Source organism: Poecile atricapillus, chromosome Z (assembly GCF_030490865.1).
Source record: "Poecile atricapillus isolate bPoeAtr1 chromosome Z, bPoeAtr1.hap1, whole genome shotgun sequence".
In the NCBI taxonomy this organism is placed as follows: domain Eukaryota; kingdom Metazoa; phylum Chordata; class Aves; order Passeriformes; family Paridae; genus Poecile; species Poecile atricapillus.
The window spans coordinates 94,847,705-94,862,715 of NC_081289.1; positions in this window are offsets into that span (position 1 = coordinate 94,847,705).

Here is a 15,011-nt window from a genome sequence, read left to right on the forward strand (position 1 = left end):
TATTCTAGTGGGTGTACTAGGGTTTGGCCAGTGCCAGGTCCACTACACTTATAAAGATTGTTGCTCCTGTTGGAAAGGCAACTGGACTTCTGAATCAAACCATTGATTCACCATTCAAATCACTGACCAAACTTCTACCAATTAAATCCAGCATGGATTTTAGTTCATTTTGTAAAGAAAAGCCCAGCATCATGTACACATTTTTTTGTTATGATTTAATGGTTGTTATGCTACTGCTGCTCTAAGTGAGAACAATTTACAGAAGTAATGCACTAAACGCTGTCACCACTCATTCAGTACCAGAAGGGGACAAGTGGTCCACATAGTCCTCAAGAAGCCCAAATGGCACTGTCAGAATCATGATGCCAAAGTTTTGTTAAACCAATGCCAGATAAGAGTGGAAAGGCAGTAATCACCCCTGTGTATTAAAAAGTGCATAGAATACATCACTGCAGAGCATGGCTCTCTAACAAAACAGCTCATGCTCAGAAAACAGCTGTTTTCTCACAGCCCCAACAAAAAGAGAACAAGGAGATTGTGGCATTTCTATGTGTAATTTTTTTCTCATGCAGGTGGAAGTATTTGCAATGTGACTGTTCTCTAATACTGGCTGTTGTTCTGCTGCAAGTTTTCAGTTCTTCAGGAGAAGATCATTTGGGGTAATGGAGCACAGTGTATGTAGATTTTTTGCTTAACCCTGTATTTTAAAAAACCTTCTTAAAACCTTGCTGTTGAATCTATTGAATCAAACTATCCAATCTCCTGAAATACCCAATTTCAAAGATACAAGGTATTACACTTTAAAGATGTTTATGTATGTCTGTAATCAATCTAAATAATGACATTGTACACAATTTCCCATTCTAAATGAAATTAGCACAAAATTTAAAAAATTGATTTAGTATTAAAGCCAGCTCCACGTTTTAGTGTAGGCTGTCATTTGTAAGGGCTAAATAGTCATTAACGCAGTGACAGAATAATAATTAGATTAGATTGCCTTCTTACATTATAGCAGAAAAGATAAAGCCATAGAATTATTTTGCTTCATCTCTTTACTTTAGCAAAGGTCAATTTCAACTCATTTTCATGGGTTTTTTTTAACTTTAGGTCAACAGACTCATGGATTTAAAACAAAGCCAGAGCAGTTAATTAACATTTGCTGATTGAATAAAAAGCTACTAAAAAAAAAAATCTTTGGTGAATAACCTATACAGTTCTGCAGAATTTGGTGCTTATAAGACTCATACTACATAAATTTCTTGCTAGAAATGTGAAATTATAATTAAATGATCAAAGTGGCAAGCTTTCATCCTTTTGATTCAAATAATTTTGTAAAGGGGAAGTTTTACAATTAGCAATCTGTCCTACAAATACCGTTTAGATTATACAAGGTAGTTGAACTCTAATGACAAGAGATAGGATGAATACAAACAGGTCTTTTTGTAGGGTAATAAATACAAATACATGAATAAAAAAAATTCCATATGCTAATAAGGATAGAAAAAGGAAAAAAAAACCCAGTAAGATATTGCAGTTGTTGCATCAGATGAGGGCGCACAATTAAAAAAATTCTATTGGGATAGGAAAATTCAAAAGTCCAAAGTATTATAGTTATTTTATATGAACTAGTGTGTATGTAATCAGAAATCTATGAAATTCATCATAGGTTTTAGTCACCTCCTTTCAAAACTCATTCAAAATATTGGCTGGAATCACCACTAAACATTTAAAAATGTTAAGAAATGTAATAAATATTTATAAAGTATTAAAAATAGAACAAAGTTTAGTCTATTGGAAAATATTTTATTCCTAAACTTAACACTGATGAAAACTTTTTTGTATCATGTGTTGTGTCAGGAAAATATTTTGTCTAGTCTCAGCCATTCAATCTTCAGCTCTGATTTGGTGCCAAGGTAAGGTGCAAATGCTAAGGATAAAAGCATATTTTACCTCCTTAGGCTAATACTCCCCGGAGTCTCCTTGCCAAGAGATACATCTGTATTTATAGGTGCTTTTCACCTCAGCAGTTCTATGGAAAGTTACAGCTGCTGTGAAAAACTGTGGTAAGTGGCAGCATGGTTCTGATCCGCTGGCAGGGGTTAAAGCAGCCCAGATTCAAAGTCTCTCTTCAGAAATTAACACCAAGTTGCTGAATTACTGCTCACAGGTAGCACAAGTACCCTATTGTGGGTCAACTCATGTCCCTGATAGGAAGAGCTGAAGCTTCATTGCAAAAAAGGGAGAAGAATACCCTGAAAGTGTTCTGATAAATTCCTATGATACCCTAAATAAATGGTGGACCCTTCTTCTGATGCACATAATATCCTTATCAAAAGAAAACTGTCTTTACATGACTGGAACTACATGCATATGACTGCATAGCAGGGGAAAGCATTGCAAGGAGGGAAGGAAGGGTGTGAAGTCAACCTATACAACTTTTGTAATAGATTTCCAAAAGCAAACTAAGGAGTCAAAAAAAGTCAGAGTAACAGGTACATTGAAGGTGATTTAAAAATTCCTGCCTTATCCTCCCATCTTTTTTTTTTTTTTTTAATCGGTTATGTGGCAATAGTAAGAGGAAAAGAATTTCCTTCTTTTAAACAGCAACATACATAATAAGGAGAAGCAATATTAATGGAAGAAAGCAGTGTGTTTTAACTGACACTCTGGCTGAGTGTGAGTAAAATAACTGCTTGTAGACAAAACCTTTCCCAAAACTGGGTACTGCTAAAACCAGGAAACAGAGACTGCAGTAACATAGGCACTTATGTGAATTTGGCCTGAAGAACTGCACAACCACCTCCACTGGAGGCCGGCATTCCCTTCCACCTGTGAAGCCCAGTGCTTCTCCAGATCTGATACACCTCTTGTCTCGAGCAGCCTTTTGCTCCCACACACTGCCCTGCCTTTCTGTTTGACAGCTGTCTCCGGCTGTATTGCAAACTACAAAACACCAGCAGCATTTAAGTAATTTTTCTTCCTGCTCTGGAATTTTGGATCATTAATACAAATCTCAGTGGACACACTGCTTAGAACAAGTGCCTCAGCAATGTATTTACAAGATGCTTATTTTTCTCTTAGCTAAAACTGTTTCTTCTGCTTTCTCTTCAGCTTCAAAGGAACTATCAGTCAGACAAGGGTTCATTTTTTGCATACAAATTATTAACAAGATGTAGTGGCATTAGGCAGACCATTTGCCAAGTAATTAAATACCACAGAAAACATGGGGAAAAATAAAGTGAGAGTTTCCAGATGGTACAAATTTTTACTTTAGTCATTAAAATTAAAAGGCAAATTAGGAATATGTGTGCATGTGAAGATAGTATATTAATTTCAATTACTAGTCAGATGTAATTTAGCTAGGATACACTGAAAATATCATCTTGTGTTTCTTTTCAACCAAGATGAGTGTCACTAGCTCTAAAACATCTTTCTCAAAAGAGGTGCTCTGTATAAGTCTCCTCTAGCAAGGACAATCAGACAGTCTGACTGAAAAACACAAAGCTGGGAGAAAGCATTCTTTCTTTCTGAAATCCAAGCCACTTTAACAGCTTTCATATCAGACACTTTGTTAGTTTCAGATGTCAAAATCATTAGCCACCTAGGAAATCTAGATAAAGGAAAGAAATAATTAAGGATTACTTTAGTACTGTTTGCTGTGGTTGTCTTTACCTCTGACTCGACTGTGAAACTGAGACAGCAGTTTGCTTCCTTTACAAAAAGACTGCAACAGATCCTTGCAGGGTGTAATTTCCATGTGCTTAGCTGTATTTGTACCCTAAAGGGTGATCCTCAAACATTAAGAAATTGCATCAAGTCCCTGTGTGATTGGTGAACTTATTTTCAGAGGGATTTAACTTCCATATAGGCTTTTAAATACACAGGCCAGACTTTCAAGAGTATTCAAGCGTCTTCCTTCTTTGCATCCCCATAGGCACTGCTGTGCTGGAAGTGCCTTGATAAAAGACCTGACTGATTCCTGCTATGTAGCAAGGGGAACACCTGGGAAGTACATGCAGGGCAATCTCACTGCTTACCCTCTAACTGAATTCTTGGCACGTCCTGTTTATCAGCGTACAGCTCAAAGTGTGCATGGGGCAGCTTATTTAACACAGCACAGCTGCATGGAAATAGCCTGTATACTATGCCCAGGAGCAGTCCTGTGGCCTGTGCAAAGCAAACTTACGGGTATGAAGGTTTCCCAAAAAAGAGGAACCATGTGTGCTACACAGGTGAGCAGATAATGAAGCAAGGATGTCTTAAGACTGAGTCTGAGACCCTTGAAGGCAACATGACCAAGAAAATTCCCAGGTGTCTTGAGAGCACCAAGCTTCCTGCAGCCTCTGAGGGGGCAAATGTAAATACAGACAGCTCTTGTGTCATACTGAGGGACTTGCCTTCTCCCTGCTGAATAAAGGCAGTCCCCTGATCTCCATTAAATATTCTGTATGTTTCATTTTCTAATCTCTAAGTCTGTCATCACTGTAGCCCCTGACACTAGGTACCAGAATGTTCAGCAACAGTCATGGAGAGCTTATTAGTTGTTTGTTTATTAGTGTTTAAAACAGCATGGTAAAGGAAATGCATTTTTAAAGTCCCCTGTTCCACTTGCATCTGAACATACAGCAGAAAAAGTATTTATTGTGATATTCCTCTCAAAAGGCACAAGCTGGTTCAGTAACAGGGACCTTTTAGTGGATTTTCTGTGCTCACGGACCTGAAAATTTAACTATCCTGTCAGTATTCGTATTAGTGATGCCTTAAGTTTTAGCTTTCATACTTTAAAGTGTATGCTCTGAGCTCCATATTAAGTGTTAGTGAGCTCTTTTCACAGGGTAGGTAGACAAAACAATCCCTTTCCAACTTGAGACCAAGGACAATCATTACAAGTTTCAGGCCCAAAAGCATAAACAATGGTGGACTGAAGAGAGAAAACAAGAAGGATGTGACTTCACAATCTGAAGCTGTGATTGGACAATTAACCCCAATATGCAGACGGACCAAAATTTATGAAAGTGTGAAACCTTGTGACCAGTCGCCCATTTTGTGACCATTTTGGGTCCATCTTGGGTGTAGCCCTAGCCAGGCTCTTGTGCTACCTAAGGTGTATAAATACCTGCTTTATTCTCTTAGCTCTGTCTAGACTCTGTTCCAGGTCAGCCTTCTCAAGGCATCACTAGGGATAACTTTTAAAATCTTGATCATGCAGATTAAAAATGTCCTTTAGATTTAGTTTAAGTGAATAACACCAGAATGTCTAGTGCATTCATTTTTACATAGTACTGCTTGTTCATGTTATGCATTGAGAAGCAGCATATACAGCAGATATGATTACTGAGCCAGAACCTAAAAATCAAAGTATTATCCTAGCTCTGCCATGATTATTATGTGATTCTTGAACTATCCCTTCATCTTCACAAACTTCTGCTTCCTTAATTTTTTTCTTATTGCTGTAATTAATTAGAATACAGTATCTCACATGGCAAATACACTCTCTCATGCCCTTAGCAGAAGGAGATATGACCTGAAGCGCAACATCTAAATACAGATCATTTAAACTGTACAGAAGCTGATGTAAACAAGAAAAATTCACATAAATATTTCTTTTTTACCAGAAACAAGTGTGGCATTTCTTGCTTATTCCAGTAATGTTAATTATTGCTGAATATAGTCAAGAGTACAAGTAGAAATGCATTTTATTTACATATCATGCAAATCAGCTCTTTCATTTGAAGCCATCTGTTTTTATATTCCAGATGTGATTCCCCACAGCAGGTCACAGATAACTCTCCTTCAGCCAACAAACAATAAAAAAACAGATTACAAGTGTTTTAGTTTGGATATGGGATGCTTTTTACACACTGCTTATACTGCAAACTGTTCTAGAACATCCTTCCTCAGGCAATTTACTCATAACATATGCTTGTTAATGGAAACTTAACTTTTATTAAAAAAAAAATTATAAATGTTCCAAGCCAAAAATAAAAACATGCTCTTTCACCCTGCAGGCAAGAAGTATTCTATTCTTGACTTCCAAAATAGCGATAGCATCTGGAAAATCCCTTTGAGAAAACAGCACTAGACTAACTTCAAAAGGGAGGAACTGAGGTATAGTGTAGACCCTCAACACCTGTCCTCTCTGCTCAGAGCAGCTGAGAAATAAGACTCAAAAGGAAAGGATTTCTTTTTATCCGCATATTAGATTTTGATGACTGGCTTATATTTTGTGTGCTTTTATATATTAACTGGGAATTAGATAATATACTTTCTTTAGAAAGTTTCTAATGAAAGCGATAAATGTTCCAGGATTTCAAGGGAAACACATGATCTGGAATCACTTCCTGGTCACCAGTTCTAGTGACACTGACAGATCTACAACTTATTTATATGGAGCAGATACTTTTCTCTACTTTTAATCCAGTGTCTACTCCGGCAAAACTGGTTCTGGAAAAACTGAAGGAAATTTTTCTGGGAATGAAGGAACATGACCCTTCCACCATGTGTTGAGAGATGTAATTCACCTCTACAAAGAAGGATTAGATAGAGATACAGCTAAGGCTCTGCTCTGTCCCATGCCCTTCATTACTATCATGACCAGGGATTGCTGTAGAGCTTTGTGTTTCAGTGCAGCCTGATCAGCACAGGGTGAAACTTACCTTGCCAGCTACACAAAGGCTACACAAAAGCCTGAAGAAGGTGTGGGAGCAAAAACAGTCTTTAGGAATTCTCTGGCTCACACTATTTTTATTTCCCTAAGACCCTGGCCCTCACTGTCTCCGATTGATAGCAGTGAGCTGGCAGTGGCCCCTGCACACCTGGTCCTCGTGGGGCTGATCCGTGATGCTCAGTCTCTCCCACGCAGCCCTGCAGCATGGATAAACTGCCCTTCTCATCAGAATGCCAAGGGCTGCTGACCCCTGCACGTCCCCATCCCCAGGGCAGCTGCTGCACACCTGAGGGGCTCGTGAACAGTGTTACGTAACACTGCCCTGCCTTGCACCAGCTCTTCTCCTTCCCTTTTTTGTTCATATTGGCCTTGCCTAGACTTTGCTAAAGTGCTAATATTTGCATAATATGCTCCTTCTCTTGCTGATTTGTGATGAAAATGCAGGTTGCCACACTCCAGCTCAAACAAGGCAGTGACTGAGTCATTGGTCCCAAACCACTGATGCTGGTATCTATTCTTCACAAAAGCATTTGGCTTATTAGCCTCATACAAGGTTACAAAATCTAAAAATATATACAGCCTTCTGACTTAGATATTCTGCAGTTTAAAAACAAATATCAGAAATATCAAAACCTTAAGCTTACAGAAAAACAGACGACATTCTTACACCTTTATTTGGGATGCTATTGACATTTCTGGACTGTCTCAAGCTGCTACCAGTCTACAGATTTATAAAGCAAATCAGGATTAGAAAGTTCTGCTTTTATGAAGAGCTGTTCATTTAACACTGCCACAGGAAAGAAATGTCAGATCTTTAGGCAAGTATAAACTATATTTTCTTCAGCTTCTGGAAAAAAATGGCATGTCTGAAGATTTTATTTTTCTTTCTCTCCTAAACTCCTTCATTTCAATTTATGCTATTGAACAATGCAATCTTAGAGGTTCATATTTTTTTATTATACATTTATTTTATTCCTTTCTTATGCCTTCATTTTTAGAGTGTGAAGAGTATTCACCTGACAGATAATAGATATGAAGCCTGTATCTCTATCTAATCCCTGTTTGTAGAGGTGAATTACATCCCTCAACACATGGTGGAAGGGTCATGTTCCTTCATTCCCAGAAAAATTTCCTTCAGTTTTTCCAGAACCAGTTTTGCCGGAGTAGACACTGGATTAAAAGTAGAGAAAAGTATCTGCTCCATATAAATAAGTTGTAGATCTGTCAGTGTCACTAGAACTGGTGACCAGGAAGTGATTCCAGATCATGTGTTTCCCTTGAAATCCTGGAACATTTATCGCTTTCATTAGAAACTTTCTAAAGAAAGTATATTATCTAATTCCCAGTTAATATATAAAAGCACACAAAATATAAGCCAGTCATCAAAATCTAATATGCGGATAAAAAGAAATCCTTTCCTTTTGAGTCTTATTTCTGAAGGTTCTGAATACTAGTGATGATACATGAATACATCACACAGACAAAGCCAGAACTGGAACTTTCAGTGCAGGTTTCTTCCATGTAGATAATGAAGAGTGGTCACTTTTTTTGTATTCCTTGCCAATTGTGAGCTCACTGAGCAGCAGGAGCTCCTCCTCACCTCCTAGATGAAGTTGCACTCCCTCAGGCTTGGGTAACAATCATCTGGACATTCAGAGTTGCAGCCAGTGTGCACAGGGGCAGAAGGACCAGGGCACAGGGCGAGGGAGCCACCAGGTCCATGTGTACCTGGGCAGGAGCCTGGTACACCCTGCCCTGGGCAGGCAGAGTGCCAGCAGTGATGCCACTGGGGCTGGGGGCATCCCTGGGGAGTAGGACCTAAGGTTTCAGCAGGATTAGGATTGTTCCTCCATGAGTAAGTGAACTCCTTCACTAAGGCTGAAACCAGGAACATTTCCAGAGCTCTCATTTTCCCCTTACAAGTTTCAATGGAACCAAAACAATGAAGTTGTTAAGAAGACAAGGCAGAAAATAGGGAGCTTATGATACATATCTCCAACTCTTTAAGCTTTCTTTTTTGGAAAATATTCATTACAGTGTGTTACATCTAAATTAAATAAAGTGAATGGATCTCTCCTAAGGGAATAAACTAAATTAAACCAGGAAGAAACCAACCCAAATTTTATTACATTTTGTATAATCATGCAGAGGGAATTCCTTATTCTGACTTAGTACCTTACCTTTGGTAAGATTTATATTTTATCAATTAGAATAATATTTTTCTTAAATTTAAACCAAAGATGCATCTGAGGAAAATAATAAATATATTTCTGAAATATTTCAAAATCTTTCAGAATTTCATATGTTAATGATATATAGTAAATTAACAAAAAAGCTGATTTTCCTGTTGGTGGGTTATTACACACTTTAAATACATTCTGCACATCCTTGTTTAAATTATAGGGGAAAATATATGATCTAGTTAACAAGACTACATTTCAGTTTTTAAAAACTCCATTAATTTATAAAATGTTACTTCCCTTACATTGGGCAGATATAAAATATTACAGTCATTATAGTTTACCTACACTGCAGAAATAGACAGATAAACAAACAGAAAAGAAGGACATAGCAAGGAGCAAAAGCTATATTCATCATCACATGGGAAAATTAAGTGACATAACAAGAAGGTTAACTCTTAAAATAAATGGATATTTAAAAAAATATAACCCTGTGCCATTCACAGATTAAAAGGCACAAATCAGATATAGTATCCAAAGTCTTTGGTGCTTTTTGACTAATGTGTTTTGGGGAGGGTCAGTGGATGAGCATGAGAGGGTTTGCATATTGGAGTGCCCAGAACCAGGCTCACCCTGACCCCATCATCCTGAAACAGCTCCATGGCCAGCACACACGTCCATGGCTGGAGTCTCCCTGACAGCGTATTGGTCCTGTCTTGCCACACCTTTCCAAGAAGCCCTTTTGAAGCTGTTCAGTAAAGGACAGGATATTTTTGGTGACATTTTAAGTATCTAGAACAGTTAACAGTAACCAGGGTTGAAAATTAATTAAATGTAGTAACAGTCAAGTATTTCTGTTAACATGTTGACAGAAAGCATCATACCATAAGAGTTTACTTTCTGTACACTTACTTCTCCAAGACTAATCAAATCTCCATTCAAACAAATCCACACTAACAAATTGCAAGATCAAAAGACGATAAGGCCTTTTATGAAAATATTTCATTCATTAATGATTTTGCCAGTGTTGGATCAGTTTATGAGCAGCTAAAGAAATTATGCCCACTAAGGTCAAGGGGAATAGTACCCTGGACATATCCTGGGTTTTTGTGATTTACCCGGAGCACACAGAAGTGCAACAGAAAAATATTTTTTTTAATTCCTCTATATATAAACAGTGGACTGCCCATGCATAGGTACAGAACACATGAATGAATAATGAAGATTTTTGCTTATTTTAAAATAATCATTTTAGATTATTAGTGTTAGAGGAGCTTGACTGCTGACTTTAATGAGAAAGCGGATTCAACAATTCTCCCATTTCTTCCTGCATAAAGAAAGGTAAACAATTTTAGGTGTCCTCCCTGTCGAGGGGAGTGGAACATATTCAATAAAAAAGCAACAAAGGGAATGGTTCAGTGAATGGAAAACACTGAACTAGGAGCCTGGGAAGCCAAATATATAATCAGATCTACTAATGTGCACTAATTGCCAAACGATGTGCTCTGAGTCTCTGTAATATAGCTACACATGTTCTGCCATAAATGAAATGTTCTGTTAATTTAATTTCAATGCTCATGCAGAAAATTTATACTTCCCACTTATTTTTGCATACTTGTAGCAGAAATGTAATAACTGAGAATCCCTCTTTTCTTGGGACTGACTATTTTGCTTGCAGTAGATCCATCTAAAATATCTATGTCAATCAGTTTTATATTTAGCAAGGGAAAGATTGAAAGATAGGTGCCAGCAAGCCTATTAAAATATATATATTTTTAATCTACATTTAAGCATACAGTGTCTTACAGCTGTGAACTTTGGGCTAGAGGAATCAGTTCTCAGTCTCAACTTATATTTCTTGAGTATTGGAAGTCAGACCAGCAAAGCATCTTCATGGTCTGTGTCATGGGGTGACTTTACTTTAAAGATAGCTTTGAGAGCTAAAGAAGTTGAAGCTGCTGGTGGCTGATGGGAGTCTTTTCTCCTGACCAATTATCAGTCATTTCTAAGAATTGACAGCAGTTTTGACCATTGAAAAGTGAGATCAACTTGTGAACACTGCCTTAAGATATAAAGCCAGAGTTCTCTTGCTCTCTTTGGTTTCCGGCTTCTGAAAAGGTAACAAGGCTCTGTCTTGGCCTTCCCCCCTGCCTCCAGGCCGGACAAGGCCGCAGAGGGCGGAGGGAGGGGGGAGAAACGGAGCCGGCCGGCCTGGCTTGGTTTGTAGTTTCTGCTGCTGGACTGAAACCTGACACTATGAACATCTGCAGCTTTCCAAGACTTTAATTCTTTTACTACCTGGATAAAACGTACAGATTACTCTTTTTTTCCCAGAAAGACAGAGAGAGACAATTAACATAAAGAAGACATCATAAAATCATCAAAGACAGTAGAGAGTTAAGTTTTAAATGGGGAAGAGAGAATAAGGAGATGCTTTATAAGCTGAAATATTTTTCTGCTAAAGCTATAGAGATGGACAATAGTGTTCTGAAAAAATTCCTTAAATTCATAACAGAGCATATTGGGACGAATGAAGTGTTCAAAGTGTCGATTTTGAGTAAAAGGTGGAGTAATTGTGATGCAGTGAGGTGCTAGAACAGAGTGAAGCAAAGATTTGTAGCCACTTGAAGCAATGAGAAAACTGTTTCCAGAGAAGCTCACAGAGACAGATGAAGAGAATTTTTGCCTTTGAATGACATCCCTAGACTCATTGACCCATAAGACACCTCAGAGTGATGTGAAATGAGAAGAGTGAACTGATGGCAAGATTTCTGGGCAGCTGGCATCAGAGAAATAGAAAACTATAACAGAACTAGTTTTCTTGTGAGAAACTCCATAGATTAGCAGAAGAAAACTTCTGTTTCTCTACAAAGGCTGATGAAAAGACTCTAGCAGGAATTAAGACTGTTTTAAACACCAAAGTTCCAAAGTTTTTTTGTCTCTATGTTACCATGTGAACAAGAGAATAGTAGGTAGTGGGAGATAAAAGAGTTTTCTGGAAGTTTATTCTAGTTTTCTTATTCTTGTAGTTTTGTTAATAAACTTTCTTTATTCCTTTTAAGTTTTAAGCCTGTTTTACTCTTGTTCTAATCCATATCTCACAGCAAAAAATAAGTAAGTTTTCTAGTAATTTTTTTTGTAACTGCTTTAAAACCACGACAATCTGTCAGATGTCAAGGTTGTATTGCAGCCCTGTCATTTAGAAAAGCTGAGCTCAAAAGTCTGTTAAAAGGAGGAGCTCTAATATGGCTATAAAATCCTCACTGAACCTTACCATAAAGACACAACACTTTTTGTTGAAGGGCATGTACTTCCCATTCCCTGGGTGGAAAAACTTCTGGTTCCAAATCTTTGTTGTTCAAAAATAACAGAGACCATGAAGATCTTTATCAGGCTGATATACCTTTCCAAAAGCTTGTCTGATTTGCCTGATTAAGGGCTGCATGTAAAAGACATGTTTTGTGGTGGCTTCATGCATTTCATGGGACGCTTCGCTATGTGGCTCAAATTTTTGTCACCACTGAAACTGCACAGATAATGCAGGGTCCAGATTTGGGCTCATAGTGGAGTTGGACTAGACAACTGCTTCAGCTCTTTTTATATATAAAAAGACTTTCTTGTCTGTATATGATTATATAACTCATACCATATATTATTGGTTTACTGCAAGTTTTCCCTGCTTTTGAGCCTGCCCTGATCATAGTGCAGTGTTGTCACCACATGTTATTTAAGCAAAGTCAGGAAATTAAAATATTTTACCCACTTGCTCTTGCAAAGAGGCTTTCCAGAGAAAGCTTCCATACTCATATTGATTTGATGTCCCAAGGAAAGAGTGATAGACTGATAGTATGGCTTGTAACATCTCAGTTTTAAAACCACCACAATAAAGCATACAGGATGTGAATATCCAGGGCACATTTGCAGCCCAGCTCCACAGGTCACTCAGTGACTTATGACATACGTTAAGTGTAGAGTCAGGCAAGGATGCACAAAGGAATAAATGGAAACTCTTATCAACTGCATTGATTTTAGCAGAAAAATCAAATCTCAAATTAGAGTGTCGTATTTTAGTTCAGGAGTTTCAGAAATCCTATAGGACTGGATCTCTGGGTTGTTTTTTGTCTTAACGTGCAGTTTTTTTCACTTTTGTCTTAATACCATGTTTTGTTCTCACTTTTTCTGTAGATTGGTTCTTACTACATTCTTTGGGAGAGACTTGAGAGAACACTACATGTAAACATTACATGAAATGTGATCCAGCAATGCATGTTTCCTACCCCAAGAGTGGTTTAGATTTATAACCTCAAGATCCAGAAATTTATTTCTTCATTTGACTAGGACTCCCTTACTGAATTATTTGGATAACTTCCAATACTAAGTTATTTGAATACCTTTAACTTTTTATTTTCACAGAAATAAAAATCAGGATAGTCTACTAAATTATGTTTCCTAACTTCCTTGGTCTGCCACTGCAGTAAAGCCTCATGCAGAGTGTACACTCTCAACAGCTGAGAGTGTATGGTAATTGCTGAGAATAATTTAGTAAATTATAAATAAATTTGAAGGATAATTACTATTTAAAACAGTTCTGAATTTTTCCCAGTGGGATCCAGCTGCTGAAATGCAAGGAATTGGGTTGCAGGACAACCATCTGTCAAACTACTGTGTGCACCTTCCAAGAGGATCTCATCACCGGGATATTAATTCAGCAATAAAAACTGAAACTAACTTCCTTCATGCACATGAAAGACAAAAAGTTAACTGGGAATAGCCAACATAGAACTTTCAAAGACAAATTCTGCCTGACCAAGCTGATTTATTTTTGTGATGATATGACTGATGCTGTGGACAAGGTATAGTGCCCACCTTGGCTTTAGCAAGATGGCATGATTTCAGTTATCAGCGTTGTAGACAGTATGGCGGGAAAAGACCTGGTACGTAAATGAAAAATTGTGTGGAAACTAGGCTTGAATTTGGGGCTCAAAGGGATGTGTCAGCTCTGTTGCTTATTAGTAGCTAGTGGCATCCAGCAACGGACTAGGAGGCAGGACCACAAAATGTTTTCATAGACAACCTAGATTGTAGGACAGAGTGAACTTTCAACAAGTTTTTTTGCAGATGATATCAAACTGGTGGTGGGAAGGATGGGGTTGGGGGAACAGCCAATAATCTGAAGGGCAGTGCTGCAATTCAGGAGGAATTCTGGAAGACTGAGGAATTGGCTGGTGACAATCAGTGACCTTAGGTTCAGTGAGGGCAAATGCAATGCCCTGCGTGTACAGAATAATGTTAAAGGTCAACACAAGCTCTGATGAAGAGCCAAAGAAACCTTGCATACAAGGGTGAGGAATTCTGGTAGGCAGAAAGAGTCTGTAAGGGTCTTTTGCAGCAAAATATGCCAAAGGTTGGCTCTCTTTGCTCAGTCACAGCAGCAACAAGGTTGCTGTGAGTCCATACAGGTAGCTCAGGTCCACGGTTTGGGATTCTGGCACTAGACAAAGTCAGATGCTCAGGATATAATCTGCTGGAAGGTCCCCACAATGGCTGGAGCTGGAGCAGAAGGAAAGGTGGAGGGTGTTGGGCTGGTTCAGCCTGGGGATTATTAGGTGAAGTAGATGAGGGCAAGGACAGAGATGGGGGATGCTACTCTTGTACACAACCTCATGAGGAGAGGGCTGCAGTGGGTACAGAGCAACGAGGGAGGCTCCAGAGAGTTTGTGGAATCTTCATCCTCAGACATGCTCATATCTCAGTGGCATGAAATCCAAGGTCCTTGTCCATCTCCATGTCTCTATCCTGCCATGACTGCAAAAGGAAGAAGGTGGCACAGCTGTGTGGATTCCTTGCTATTTGACGTACTGCCTTACCTAATACCCATTCCTGCTGCAGCTACAAGAGGCATTGTGCTTGCAGGCCCTTGTCCTGCTGGGGAACTTCAGCCATCCAGATATCTGCTTGTGCAGGTTGCCCAGAGAAGCTCTGGATGCCCCAGCCCTGAAAGTGTTCAAGGTCAGATTGGATTTGGGCTCTGAAAAACCCAGTCTAGTTGAAGGTGTCCCTGCCCACAGCAGGGGGTTTGGAAACATATAATTTTTAATGTCACCTCTAACCCAGAGCATTCCATGATTTCATGATTTTATTAATTCACACAAAGTTGTTAGAAG